At 40.6% G+C, this 15,375-nt stretch overlaps 3 non-coding genes across 3 annotated transcripts; all 3 read right to left on the reverse strand.

The window, feature by feature from the left end:
- Window positions 1–5,192: 5,192 nt before the first annotated feature.
- TRNAR-ACG (transfer RNA arginine (anticodon ACG)) lies at window positions 5,193–5,265 on the reverse strand. Its single transcript has one exon. It is a non-coding gene; the product is annotated as a tRNA-Arg (tRNA).
- A 1,147-nt stretch (window positions 5,266–6,412) lies between these two features.
- On the reverse strand, window positions 6,413–6,494 carry TRNAS-CGA (transfer RNA serine (anticodon CGA)). Its single transcript has one exon. It is a non-coding gene; the product is annotated as a tRNA-Ser (tRNA).
- A 4,504-nt stretch (window positions 6,495–10,998) lies between these two features.
- Window positions 10,999–11,071, reverse strand: TRNAV-CAC (transfer RNA valine (anticodon CAC)). The gene has a single exon. It is a non-coding gene; the product is annotated as a tRNA-Val (tRNA).
- Window positions 11,072–15,375: the final 4,304 nt, after the last annotated feature.

Raw genomic sequence — 15,375 nt, forward strand, 5'->3', positions numbered from 1 at the left:
TTGGTAGAGAATTCTGGGTTTACAGATTTTTTTTAAAAGTAGCCTCTCATCACTTTCAAAAGCTATTTCATTATCTTGTGGCATACCTAATTTCTGATGAAAAGTCTACCGTTTCAGAGATAGAGAATTAGATAGCTTGGAATTCTCTGACCTTGGAGCTGAGGTTTGATGTACAGGTTTCCGCCACTATCAGAAAGCAGAACATTTCTATAAAACATTTCACAAGCTGAATTGGCGTGAAGTGAAGAAACAATTATCTTAGGACACTTCATACATATGAATGCACAAAGTTAGTGGAGATAAAGCACAGATGCTCACAGACACAGTCCAAAGCTGTGGCGGCCTGAGGTTGAGATGCAGAGTCTAATTCCTGGGGGAGGAGCTTGGCGGCCCCACCCTTGCTGCTCCGGTTGCGCTCAGCCTCTACAATGGCTCTCTGCAAAACTAGCTGCTGTTCCTAGCTCAGTCGTGTCCGACTCTTTGCGACCCCATGAACTGCAGCACACCAGGCTTCCCGGTCCTTTACCATCTCCAGGAGCTTGCTCAAACTCATGTCCATTGAGTCGGTGAGGCCATCCAACCATCTCATCTTCTGTCGTCCCCTTCACCTCCCGCCTTCAATCTTTTCCAGCATCAGGGTTTTTTCTAATGAGTCAACTCTTCTCATCAGATGACCAAAGTATTGGAGCTTCAGCCTCAGCATCAGTCCTTCCAATGAATATTCAGGACTGATTTCTTTTAGATGGACTGGTTGGATCTCCTTGCAGTCCAAGGGACTCTCGAGTCTTTTCTAACACCACAGTTCAGAAGCATCAATTCTTCCGCACTCAGGTTTCTTTATGGTCCAACTCTCACATCTATACATGACTACTGGAAAAACCATAGCTTTGACTATAAGGACTTTTGTGGGCAAAGTAGTGTCTCTGTTTTTTAATAAGCTGTCTAGCAAAACAAGTACTAAAGCAGGTCTTTCCTAAAAATGAAGTGGCAGCAGAGTGAACTTTTGAAAACTGAGAGATACCTGTATTTCATTATCTTGGGAAAATACTTGATCATTAACTTTCCCAACATTTTTTCTACTCTTTCCTCTCTTCTCACCTTCTGGGATTCTCATCACAAATGTATTAATCAGTAACTCTTAAGTGCTTCTTATTTTTATTTTTTTTCCTTGATGTTTCAGCTTGGGTAGTTTTTAGGCCTTCAGGTTGATCATTTCTTTTCTCATCCCTATAGAGTCTACTAGTTAGTCTATTAAAGACATCCTATGTCTCTTGGTCTGTGTGTGTGTATGTGCTTGAATTTAGCATATTTATTTGACTCTTAGTTTCCAAAAATCTACTGAAATATGCCACCTGTTTATGTGTTGGGATAATGTGGGAACCTACTGTGTTCCTTTGGCATCTGAAATAGGAGCGGTCTCAAGGGACTCATCTCATAAGCTTTGGGATCTGATGCTATTTCCAGAAAAATAATGTCAGCATTGAGTTAAACTGTAAGACACTCAGTGTTGCAAAATTGCTTGGCTGGGGAGGAACTTCCACATATTTACTGGCTAGAAGTGTCTGAAGTGAGTAGTGAAGAAGACACACAGGAAGAAAAACAATGCTATTTGTTTTTTTGTGTTTTTGTTTTTCTAATGCACTTGTCAGCTCCAAATTCACCCTTTTAGATTTTTTTTTTTTTTTTTTGCAAAGGGATCTGGGCCTTTTAAACATTTATTTTCTTGTGCCAGGTGGCACTGAAATTTTATCAGTAGAGGGTCAGGAGAGACACAATAGGAGGAAAGAGTTTAGCTTTCTGGTTCTAGGAATTCCTGCAGCCATCAGTATCTTCAGTGTACAGCTCCATTCTACTGACCTCCGCAGTTGTAGAGAAAACAAATTAGGTATTCACTGATCCATTCACAAATATTAATTGACCATCATGTGTAGTAAATATCCTAGGATGCCAGAAAGAATTAAGACTGGTTGTGGGGATTATACACACACAAAAAAAGAAAGAAAGAAAAAGAAAAAGCAGTGGTTTCTAGTGACTGCTGGAGTTCTCATTGTAAAGTCTCACATGGTAACCTCATAGATGAAAGCCAAAATATCTGAAGATTGCAAAGCAAATCACTGATAATCTCATTGCATATGAGAGGGGCATTGTCATCCAATGAGAATCTGAATTGTTTGGTGTCCAAATAGTAATTTATAGTGCTTCAGTCATACCTTGTGTGGAACGATTTTTCATGCAACTTTTTACATAGTTCACTCAGTCTTTACTTCTCTTCTTATAAAACTTCCAGTGCCTGCCATCTTCAGAAACCACATCGATGAAGTAAACATTAGACTCTTAGTTTCCCATATCATTCAACAATTGGACAACATAGGTTTGATCAAGGTTAATTCCCCAAACTGTGTTCAACAAAATGAAGGCTAACACTTTTCAGAAGGGTAAAGCCTATGGAGAGAGCTCTGCCAGATTTCAATTCAGGATCTTTTATTTATGAAACAAGCTCTTTAACTAGCCAACCCACAGAGCCCTCTTCAATAGAGAAAAAGAAAAACAGATAAAGAAATATATTGTGAGAGAGTTTTCATTTTCACACACTAGGAATTGCTTTTAGAGAAAAATACACATTTTTTTGAAGTGAAAATCAAATGGAAATTCTTTCAAATATGACACTGCTGTGGAGCCTGCTCAAAAGAACCACTTCCCTGGCAAATTGATCACACTTTACTGATGTTACTACATCAGTAACCACAGGAAGATGTGAGAGGTAACAAATAATATCACATAATAAGGTTAATTTTTCTAGTAGTCATATTTTAAGAAGCAGAAATAAATGGAATTAATTTTAATATTTTAACTCCAAATATTATCATTTTGACATGCAATCAATAAAAATTAGTGAGATATTGCATGATGTTTCTTTAAAAAAAAAAACACCTGAATTTAGAAGCATGTGTTAATGTCTATTGTTTTGGACAGGGCATCTTAACCCTAACCCAACATTCTGGGGAAAAGGAAATAATACTTCACAGTATTATCTCTGTAGTTTTTTGTTTGTTTGTTTGTTTGTTTTGAGGAAGGGAAGAACTTCCCAGCAATTTTTGAAAAAACCTGCTATCTCCTTTAGGTCCAAAAGTGACTTGATGAATATATCAAATGTGTTTTTGTTTATTTGAAAGGAAAGTTGAAACGGACTTCCTTTTAAAACAAGCTTCCACCACAACGAGAAAAAAAAAGTCCAAAAATCTTGAGAATAGAAAAGTTGGTTACCTTGGTTGGTTAAAGCCTCGTGGAATAATATTAAAATTGGAAGTGTCTCCAAATAGACGCTCTATTTTTCCCTTCTACCGTGGAAGTTCCCTGTCGTTACTAGTTGGAAAAAGAGGGTAATAAAATACAATATCAGTTTGCTAAATACTCATGAGCTGCATCCTAGAATCACTATAGAATCTCCGAGGGTTGAAATCTAGAAAACTGGGCTTAATACTCCTTCCTAGCGAGTCTCCTCAGCGCCAAGTTTTGAGACGCGTTTACATCAGGAAGTTCCGGATCCTCTGGGCCATTCTATCCTCCCCACTCTGCCCCCACTCCAGCCTTTTAATTGGGTAACAGCCCAACAGATCATATATCAAACGAGGACTAGACGCGTGGCAGGTTCATTCTTTTAATTGCCAGCATCGCTTAGAACGCACATCGTACTGAGCCAATCAACTTCCCTAAAACAAATATGTGAAGAAAAGTGTTAGTAGCTCAGTTGTATCCGATCCTTTGAGGCCCCATGGACTGTATCCAGCCAGGCTCCTCTCTCCATGGGATTTCCCAGGCAAGAATACTGGAGTGGGCAGCCTTCCCCTTCATCCAAGGAATCTTCTTGACCCAGGAATTGAACGTGGATCTCTCACATTGCAGGCAGATTCTTTACCGTCTGAACCAAAAGATATAAATACTACCAAATGAAAGTCTCCTTTGCATGTTTTTGTTCTTTCCCATCTTCGCCTCGATTTCCTGCCCAGACACCTCCACCTTGCCCCAAGCGTCTGAAGTCACGCCCAGGAACACCTGGAAAGATCAAGCTGTTGAAAGAGACACTATCCCCAAACTGCTACTTTCCTTGACTCGTTTGACACCCTTGCTCTCTTCCTGTCGGTTTAATTTCTGCCTCGGATTCCTTACAACTCTGAATAGTCTCTTAGTTTGGTGGTGAGGCTGCGGCGCTCTTCTCTTTGAGATCCGGGGCTGGGCGGGGAGATGAGTCTGAATGACAGCTTTCTCAGGTGTCAGGGCGGATCTTTGCCAAGATCGCTGAATTGAGGGGGACGCTATGATTTCATCTGTCCACAGAAGCATCTTTCCAGATTCAATTTCTCCAGTCGATGTCCTTCGTTTTCCCTCTACGACCCATGCTCCCAGACAGAAATTGTGCAGGGAAGAGCTTAAAGAGGGAGAACCCTGCCCAAAGGGGGACAATTAATGAAGAAAATGTTGGTCATATTTTTCTTTTCTTTCTTGCTTCTTTGATTTAAAAAAATTAAGATATACTTCATATATATATATACATATATATGTATATATATATATATATACTGTGAGATTCACACAAAAGTGCACAATTCAGTGTTTTTGAGTATATTCCCAGAGGTGAGAAACCTTCACCATTATCGAGTTTCAAAACATTTCCATCACACGAAAATCAACTCTGTACGCTTTCCCCAGTTCTTGGCAACTACTGTCTCTGGATTTGCCTATTCTGGACATCTCATATAAATGGAATCATACAGCATATGGCTTTTTGTGTCTGGCTTCTTCACTTAACATGTATCTTCAAGGTTCGTTCATGTGTAGCATGTATCAGAAGTTCATTTCTTTTTATGGTCAAATAACATTCCACATTTAATTTTTGAAGTTCTTTCCAAAGACCTTTCTGTCAACTCCCCTTCTCAGTATCATTGAAAGAAACGAGATAAAGGGGACATTTTAGAAGACAGATACTTAAAGCATCCATCCAGACTTTCAGCATCCATTGACTTAAAGAAAAGCGAAATTGCTCTGTGTGGCAGGTACCACGGATGGTTAAAAACCAGATCAGATGATTTACTTCGAAGAATTTTATGAATTTTTTTTAATAATTTTTTTGTTATCAATTTGAAAAAATGTACAAAGAAAGTTTTTTTCCTTCCTCCTGAAAAAAAAGGGGGTGTCGAGCCAGCCAGGAGTCGAACCTAGAATCTTCTGATCCGTAGTCAGACGCGTTATCCATTGCGCCACTGGCCCCCCTTGTTTCAGGGTTTTATATTAGTCTTTGCTCACTGGAATGGCTGAGAAAATAGTTGTTTGACGATGAAGACTGAAATCAGTTAGACAGGAAGGAGCTGTGGATTCTGGTAAAGCTGATGGGTTATCTTAGGGGTCATTTTGCATGTTACATTCACTTAAAATATTTATAATTATGAAAGAATTATCGGCTTTGGAGCATCATGTACGTGACAGAACGACTGTGGTTAGCATCTCCCCCCCCACCCCCCCATTTACGTGCATGCTTGTTTCTATTGTTTCTACTTGTGAACGCTTCATTAATTTCTGCAGTCGTTCATCTGTTCATTCGTCAAATCATTTCATTTTTCTTTAGCACTTAGATACTGATGCTGTGTACGGATCAATTATTAATGACCCGTTGAATTTTCAATTTTGATATAGTGAAAGTGGAATAAAACACATTCTTGAGGTATTAATCATATGTTTTCAATCTCACTCTCCAAATAGCCAAGACTCTTTCCAGAGGAAGTAATTTCAGACACTGCATCAGAGAAGACATTCTGAAATACCCACCTTCTCAAATTAGGCGAAATGAAGGTAATAACTCAATAAAGGTAAACTCTTTAAGAACTAAGTTCACATAGGAACTTGGACATTCAAAGTTAATACAATTCTAAAATTAAAAAATGCCAGTCATCATTACATAAATTGGCTAGCAATGTTTAAGGGCTCAAAGTAGGCGAAACAGGCACGTGGAAATACAGAAGCGAGAGGCAGTCCTTTGAGCAGAAGTGCAATAGTTTGGGTCTGAGTGCAGCCACGGTGCCCACAGCTTTTATCCATACTCTTCCTTCGTTAGATTATTGCCTTGGCCCAAGCTGTGTATCTTCTCTTTGCCTCAGCTTCCTCATTTCAATAGTTTTAAAGAGCGCGCGCGCACATACACACACCATACGGATATATTTATGATCTTAAAGTTCCTGCCAGCCCGTTCCATGGTTGGCTGGTTGCTTTTAAATACCAGAGAACTCTTTAACGAAGCTACCTGCATTTCTGTTATCAGAGCGTGGAATTTTATTACAGGTTTTTAAAAACAAAGTTTGAAGCAGAGACTCACAGCGAGAAACAAATCGCCTCGCGACTTGAGCAGGAAGCTTTTGGGTAGCGCTGTGAGCAGGATTTGAACCTGCGCGGGGAGACCCCATTGGATTTCGAGTCCAACGCCTTAACCACTCGGCCATCACAGCTCTCCTTTAATCGTTTATTTGGACATTAAAATACACATTGTTAGGGCCCTGATTTACAATCCTGCCTACCAATTTTGGCTGCTCTTGCTTATTTGGTATGTTTACTTTAAGTATTCATCAGATCGGTCTGCTCAGCGTCGTCCAACTTGTCCCCATCCTGCCAGGCTCCATGCTGCGAAGTCTCACCTCTGAGAGAAGTCAATATTCCAGCATCACAAGAATCCTTGATTTTCTAAAATTTTCTACAGTTTTCATGGATTGCCTGGTTTTGCTTCATACTTGGCACTAAATGAAGTAAGTCGTATTAAGGGTACCTACGATCCTATTCATTTCTGTATTCCACAAACAAATACACTATACTTTGAGGCTGCAAGGACAATTGGGCAGGATCTACCAATAATTCAAACACATATACTCTTTGATATAGCATTTCCACAAATGTAAGAGATAGACTTAAACACATGAGAATTATATTGTGCTCAAACTTACTCTCTGAAGCATTCATTGAAAGAGTAGGATTGAAAAAAAACCTAATTAGTCAGAATTATTTAATTAGATAAATAATGGCACAACTACACAGTGGAATGCAATGCATATTTAAGACAGACTGATAAAGACTACTATATACATACATATATTATAAAATAAAAGAAAGGTTCGGAGCAATCTCTGTAGAATTCTACTATTGGAGATATATTGATGTTAGGTTAAATACATATTTTACAAAAAAAAAAAACAAAACAAAACTCTTAAGGATAATCAGTAAACTCGTGGCAACAGTTCCCAGTTGAGGGGCTGGAGACTAAGGAAGTGAAACTTTGAAAGCAGGAGGGAGAAATTTACTGCATATCCCTTTAGACTTTAGATGTTATCTATTAAAAAATCAAATAAAGGTTCAAGAAAACATTATAAATGAGGAAGTAGGGGAGAAAAAATTTTCTAACCAGAATTCTCCTCTGGAATGATGAATGGAGCTTCCTTTCTGGAACTCAGCAATAGTCAGCACTCTGAAGGAGGCCTCCCTTGGAGCCTCAGAAGAAGCAAATCACACAGATGAGATTTGAAATCACTCAGGAAGCCTGAGGCAGAAAGGCAAAAAGGTTTTGGAATGCTGTCCAAGCTTAGACCTTGACACACAGGCCACAGGAGACATGGGAGTCTCTGGAAGAATCACCTGATCCAAGAACAGATGGTTCTGGAATATTCTTCGGACACTGAATTGAATCTTCTGTTTGTGAGCAACTAGGACCAGTTCAGTAGGTCAGATTCACCCTGACTTCAAAGTCCTTGATTTGTTCTAGGATGTTCTTTCCACAGTGTAATCTCAGTGGACTATTTTGTCCAAAATTGCAGAATTTAAATAGCTAAAACTTCCTCCTTTGGGTCTAGGAATACAATTTTTAATGGTTGTCTTTGTTTTGTTTTTTGCTTTGTTTTTGCAGAGAAAGTAGCATATCTTTCTTTTTATTATCTGTCTTGGCCAGAGTGTAGTTCTGTTTACAGTGGACAGTTTCCCAGCAGTTGTTTTCATGAGAAATCCTTTCCAGTTTCCTGTCCCCAGTTTAGCCACCTAGCCAGTTCACAGTTGTGGTGGTTTCATAGAACTTCCAACAGAGCACTTTGGAGAATTGAATAACCTTGGGATGAAGATGTAAAATCCACTCACAAGTTAAGAAGTTCTTTTGAAATGTGTTTGGTTTTTTTTTCCTCACCTAGATTTTGATCTTCTTCCTAGTACTTCTACTCTACTATAACCAATTTGGGAGACCCAAAGAGGGAGGGAGAACAGGAAAAGGAAGCTGTTTGAAATAACCCCATCCCAAAGCAGTCACCCAGGCAGGTCTGGTTGTCTCTTGTTGGGGGTCACTGCTCCCTTCCCTGGGTCCTGGGGCACACAAGGTTTGGCTTGTGCATCACTGGCGAGTATGAGGTTTGATTTTAAACATGACCGTGCCCCTCCTACCATCTTGCTGCAGCTTCTCCTTTGCTCTTGGATGTGGAGTAACATTTTTTGGTGGGTTCCAACATTCAGAGGATGAGATGGTTGCATGGCATCACCAATTCAATGGGCATGAGTTTGAGCAAACTCTGGGAGATAGGGAAGGACAGGGAAGCCTGGCATGCTGCAGTCCATGGGGTCGCAAAGAGCTGGACATGACTGAGCGACCTAACAACAACAAAAGCAATCACTGTTCATCCCTTCCTCCCTGTCTCCTCCTTGGGAGTTTAACTTTCATCAGAGTTCTAAATGGTTTCTCAGACTCTCTGTACCACTGTGAGGCTTCCACACTCTCCTATACATAAACATTCCCCTAGGAGATGTTCTTTTTCTTTCCTCCTGGATGGACACCTGTGGGTTTGGAGCTGTAAAAGGCCTAATGAGTGTGGATGGGTACTATCCAGTGGGGAAAAAAAGTTGATGGAGAAAATGCTGGTAACTTATTATCATGTTTTAAAGCTTCTTTGATTTTAAAATATGTCCAATCTTCTTTCTCATTCAACTCTCTCAATTTCAGGAAGAAGTGGGAGGTAAAAAATCTTAGAAAATGATTCCTTTGATGGCTCTGAAGACTCAGACTCAACTGACAGGATTGTATGACGGGGCAGCACTTCTAGATGTGAAAAATCAGTTCAGGATAATTTTCATTGAAAATGTCTTAACAAGTGGTTTCAGCATCACCTATTGGCCACTGGCCTCCCCACACAGATGGTCAATATTATCCTTAACTAAACATAGTTGAGGGTAGAAAAGGATGCTTTGGGGATTGCTGTAGTCTGAATGTGCTTCCCCCCACTGCCCCTGATATGTTGAGACCTAATCCCCAATGTGATGGTTTTTGGAGGCAGGTGCTTTAGGTCCTTAAGTCATTCATGAGTAGAATTAGGTCCTTCTAAAAGAGATAGTAGAGAACTTCTTCAACCTTTCCTGCATCTGAGGATATGGTGAGAAGACAGCTGTCTGTGAGACAGGCAGCCAGGAAGCAAAGTTTCACGAGTGAGAATCAACACTGCCCTCCATAACTGTGAGAAATAAATGCTTGTCTTTTAAGCCATTTGGTCTATGGTATTTTTGTTACATAATCCGTATGGACTAAAACTGGGAGAAAGACACAAGTGAGGCTCACAAGACTGAGCCAGTTCTAGAAAGGTAAACCCATTCACTCATGATCAGTTTGCACAACATAAATTTGCCTAGAATATTCATGTAAAACAACAATAATCAGCTATCAACTTTAGAACACATGGTAAGGTGGTGACGGTCTCTGTAGACTAATTTATAGCATATGATTGAAGAGTTGATATACCCCTGAGGTAGGGCAGGTAAGCTGTACAGTTAACTCAGCCAGCTGAAAGCTCAGTTGCTTCTGATGGTCTTTCTGACTGAATATAGAGAAAATGGCACTAAACACGTTAGTGGCTGCATACCAGGTGCCAGGGTATGTGTTCATTCTCTCCGCTAGTGAAAGGACGTCTGGGCTAACAGATGCAACCGACATAATCACTTAACCAGATTTACAATAACTGTCATTCCCTACAACAGATTTACCTTCTATACTTGAGTGATTGAATAGAAATTTGGTGAATCTGTGACCCTGTACCTTTCAGGCTCTTGATGTTGGCACTAATCTCAGCTATCCCTCCAGGAATATCAGTTTTGTGTTTGGTTTAATTATTTTCATAGAGAAAATTCTGGTGGCGTCTTGGCCTTTTATGCCATAATAGCCTTCACTCCATCAGTCATGGAAATGACATAGAGGTTCTGCTTGGAATTGGGAAAGTAATCACAGGGTGGACTCAGAGACCCACTATGCTCACAGTGAAATGGATCGGAGGCAAACAACAACAACAACAACAACAACCCTTCATAGGTTGTCTGATCTTCATGAATATGTACTTTGGGCGATGGACAGCAATGATATCTCTAGCAGTTGATGCAAGTTCAGAGTCAATGTCTAGTAACTCCCGAAAAGTCTATTTCCCCTTCTCTAATGCACAGTCGCTTTGGTACACGAGCACAGATCCCTTTGGGAAAGGCTGGGAGGATGAATAACAATATAAACATTTGGCAGCGTGCCAATGGTCTTTGTCAAGGGAAACTGGATTTCTCTTCCGTTAGAACTGGTTTAAGTTGGGAGACTTTGCTGCTACAGATCAGGTCTAAGATCAAGGTGCCTTCAGAGTCAGTTCCTGGTGAAGCCTCTTTTCGTAGAAATCCCAGCTGCAAAAAGAGCAACTGTCGCCGTGGCGCGGGCTCATTTCCGCGCTGATTTTGTCTCGGGGACGCGAGCTCGCAGGCCGGGTGGGAGTCCAGCCCAAGAGAGAAGGGGGAACGCTGCAGCGTGTGCAGAGAGAAACCAGGCATCACCGCGGGACTCTCAGGATAATTTCTTTCAATCAAACAGCAAGTGCGAATACTTGCGGGCTGTGTTATTTTTTGCACATTAGGGAAATTGAAATCTCTTAAATCAAGTAGCGACGTCTAACAGTTTAAGGAAGAAAGACGTGTTTCCGCCCGGTTTCGAACCGGGGACCTTCCGCCTGTGAGGCGAACGTGATAACCACTACACTACGGAAACAGCCGATAGCTGCTTCTCCAGCCCTTACATAACTGAGTTGGCTGCCTGTAGAGTCCAGGTTTGTTTATGCCTGTGAAGTGATGTTTACGGTTACAGGGCATTTCTTTCCTTTTTTCTCTGATTATGAAAACAAACAAACAAAACCCAACTCCTCTCATATCCCCAGTTCTTAAATAAATTCCAGGAGTCGAAAGCTAAGGCAACATCCTGCAGATTTTTCTTTCTTCTTTTTTTGTGTATTGAGGATATCCGTTCAAACTACCACACAACTGCAGTCATCTCATACTCTAGCAAAGTAATGCTAAAAATACTCCAAGCCAGGCTTCAACAGTACGTGAAGAGAACTTCCAGATGTTCAAGCTGGCTTTAGAAAAGGCGGAGGAACCAGAGATCAAATTGCAAACATCCACTGGATCATCGAGAAAGCAAGAGAGTTCCAGAAAAACATCTACTTCTGCTTTACGGACTACGCCAAAGCCTTTGACTGTGTGGATCACAACAAACTGTAGAAAATTCTTCAAGAGATGGAAATACCAGACCAGCTGACCTGCCTTTTGAGAAATCTGTATGCAGGTCAGGAGGCAACAGTTAGAACTGGCATGGAACAATAAACTGGTTCCAAATCAGGAAAGGAATATGTCAAGGCTGAATATTGTCACCCTGCTTATTTAGCTTATATGCAGAGTACATCATTTGAAATGCCAGGCTGGATGAAGCACAAGCTGAAATCAAGATTGCCAGGAGAACTATCAATAACCTCAGATATGCAGATGACACCACCCTTATGGCAGAAAGTGAAGAAGAACCAAAAAGCCTCTTGATGAAAATGAAAGAGGAGAGTGGAAAAATTGGCTCAAAACTCAACATTCAAAATATGAAGATCATGGCATCTGCTCCCATCACTTCATGGCAAATAGATGGGGAACAGGGGAAACAGTGACAGACTTTATTTTTTGGGGCCCCCAAATCACTGCAGATGGGTTGGTGACTGCAGCCATGAAATTATAAGATTCTTGCTCCTTGGAAGAAAAGCTATGACCAACCAAGACAGCATATTAAAAAGCAGAGACATTACTTTGCCAACAAAGGTCCATCTAGTCAAAGCTATGGTTTTTCTAGTAGTCATGTATGGATGTGAGAGTTGAACTATAAAGAAAGCTGGATGTGGAAGAATTTATGCTTTCTAACTGTGGTGTTGGAGAAGACTCTTGCGAGTCCCTTGGACTGCAAGGAGATCCAACCAGTCATTCCTAAAGGAAATCCATCCTGAATATTCATTGGAAGAACTGATGCTGAAGCTGAAACTCCAATACTTTGGCCACCTGATGTGAAGAACTGACTCACTGGAAAAGACCCTGATGCTGGGCAAGATTGAAGGCAGGAGGAGAAGGGGATGACAGAGGATGAGATGGTTGGATGGCATCCCTGACTCAAAGCACATGAGTTTGAGTAAGCTCCAGGACTTGGTGATGGACAGGGAAGCCTGCTATGCTGCAGTCCATGGGGTCGCAAAGAGCCGACACGACTGAGCGGCTGAACTTAACTGAACTGAAGGATATTAGTTTTGTTGTTGCTGTTTGTTTTTTAAAGCTCTGATGCTTGGATTCAGATTCCACTGGTCTCCATAATTTGCTGGTGTTGTGGAATGAGAATTCTGCAAGCTACAGTTTCCAAGACAGAATTTAAGTTACTCTTTTGAGGCCCCAATGGGAGTGATTTTTCATGCAGTCTTTGGTATAAATGAAGTTTTCCACTTCAGCATTTCTATACAAAATAACACACTGTCATCTCCTGACCTCAAAATTCTCATTTCCTAGGTGACAACAAGGTTCAGAATTTCCTTCACTAGTTAACTTCTAAGAATTTTTGGTGATGTTATTCCCCCAAATTGCAAAAAGCAAGAGATAAGGATTCCAAACGGATATTATGTTTAAGTAGATATGCCAAGATAATGGAAGCTATGTACCCATATACAGAAGTTTTCCATGGCACATAGTACAAGTGCTTTCATTGGATAATGTTGCTCATCTGTCCTGATCATTTGTGCAGGAAATACACCAGTATCAGACACAAAAGACTGAAGAAGATCTTTTTAAAGGTAAAATGAAAATAATGCCTATGTGGAGAAAACCATCTCCATTGTTTTCCAGCTGATCAGAAGTCATGGTGGTGTTGGATTTTAAGCTCTGGAAGGGTGTGGGAAGGACCATGTGTGGCTTTGGGACCATCATGTTGGTAACGAAAACTAGACTTGATCATGGTAGATTCTCAATAAACATTTGTCAAATCAGGGGACAATATTAGAGGTAACTTTCTGAAATGTATCCAAATTTCATGTGACATTCTTTTGCCAGGCAAATGCCCAGCAATCTCACCTGGAAGTCTAAGTAAAATCTGGCAACGCATCTTCACGTGGTCAGCCATTTTCCTTCTTGAAGTTTTCATGGTGTCATGTGGATATTACATCTCACTTCTAATTGAGTATAAGAACAAAGCTGGCTATTTTAAAATATCAGTTGAATAAATGATATGTGATATAAGGATAACCTGAAACAATATGCAAAGCACTTGGCAACATTAGGCCCTTGAATGGTTAATTTCCTTACTGAGAGAGGCTAACTACTCTGTTCTATATATTCTAAAGGAAATAGTTTTGAGGAATGACACAGCAGTTTTGGCACAGAAATCTGGAAATATTTTAAAAATATAAAGCACTGAGTTCCATTTTTGGTTAAGTTGTAGGAAGTTGCAAGAGTGTTGTCCTCTCAACCTACTAACCAGGTTGTCCTCTCAACCTAATAAATAACTAATGATAAGCTTAAGAGGAGTAGATTTTCTGAACCCATCAGGAGTTGAGGATACAAAAGAATCAAAGTAAACTAAATTCTAGAAAGAGGCCCTCACTGAAGAAAAGAAGTCTCTGGCTGTCTTTATCTCTGGCAGATGGGCAGTCACAAAGAAGAAAAAGCCTGTGAAGACCAGATTAAGAGAAACCAGAAGAAACTAAGAAATTTTAAAGGCAAGCTGTGGGCTTGCTTGACCCAAACAGAATTCCAAGTAGCCAAACCAGTTCTGGTTATTTCTGCTAGGGGTGAGTAGGTCAAAAGTGGGTGAGGGAAAAGGCCAGAAAGTGGAAATACCCACTGAGGCAGCTCTCTAGTTCAAAACCTTCTGAAGTTGGGGAGCAGGGCAGAAAAACAAAGAGCAACCAGTACAAGGTACTTTGTATTTTAGCTGCCAACAGCCAAGACTAGAGAGCTGAAAGAAACCTCTCCAAGACTTAATGAGTGGAGAGAGCTCCCAGCCAAAAACAGCCTGGGAGAGGGAAGCAGAGCAAGAGATGACCCAGTCACCTAAACAACTGACCTTCTGGCCTTTAAGCAGAGGGAGGTTTCTCAGGGTTTGGAAATCTGGGACAGTGGCAGTAAAGCTCAAAGAGAGGAGAAAAGACTACAGATCAAGAACTGTAGTAAATTTTTTTAATGAAAATAAATAAACACATACAATTAAAATTAAAAAATTGGTTTTCCCTGCTCACCTCTCACCAAATTTTTACTAGAGGACAAAGAAAATGAAGACAGCTACTCATTCATAAGCTGGATGCTGATACAAAGTTAAAGATATATACTTTTTTATCAGTGTATCAATACTAAAGATTAGAAATATCATCTTACAGCTTTTTAAACAATTAAAAAGAAAATGTATAAATTGCATAATATAAAACAAGTAAATGAATAGTTAACTTGCCTCAAAAGAAATAGCTCTCTTTAGAAATAGTCTTTCAGATCTTACTCGATATACTATATACATACATAAAATGAGTCAATTAACTTCAAATGCAAAAAAGCAGGGGGAAAAAAAAGAGAGAGAGAGAGAGAGGGTTGTAGGGTCCAACAGAGAAAAGAAAGCAAGTAGAAATTTGCTGCACCGGTGGTCCCTGCCAGAGTTGACACGGCTTGCAGGTGATCAGGCCAGACTCAGAAGGGCAAAGATTTCCTAACTCCTTCCTGTGTGTTGCCTGATCTTGGCTTTAGTTCCCTTGCCCCTTTCAGATTCCGTTGTTTCTTCCTGGTCCGGATCGCGGACCCTGGCCCGGCCTCGCCCTGGTCTCGATTTCTCTCGTCAAAGAATTGCAGGTTTTAGGATGGAGAAGTCAGTCCTTTTGCCTCCGGAGACCTCAACCCCGCCCTCTGTCGCCACCAAGTGTCCGATGTTCGGTACTGCAGCGTCAGGTCACGGTCTCACTCCGCTCGGGACGAACCGCTAACTACAGACTTAACTTTAGGGCAACCAAGCAACCCACC

Source organism: Muntiacus reevesi, chromosome 20 (assembly GCF_963930625.1).
Source record: "Muntiacus reevesi chromosome 20, mMunRee1.1, whole genome shotgun sequence".
Classification (NCBI taxonomy): domain Eukaryota; kingdom Metazoa; phylum Chordata; class Mammalia; order Artiodactyla; family Cervidae; genus Muntiacus; species Muntiacus reevesi.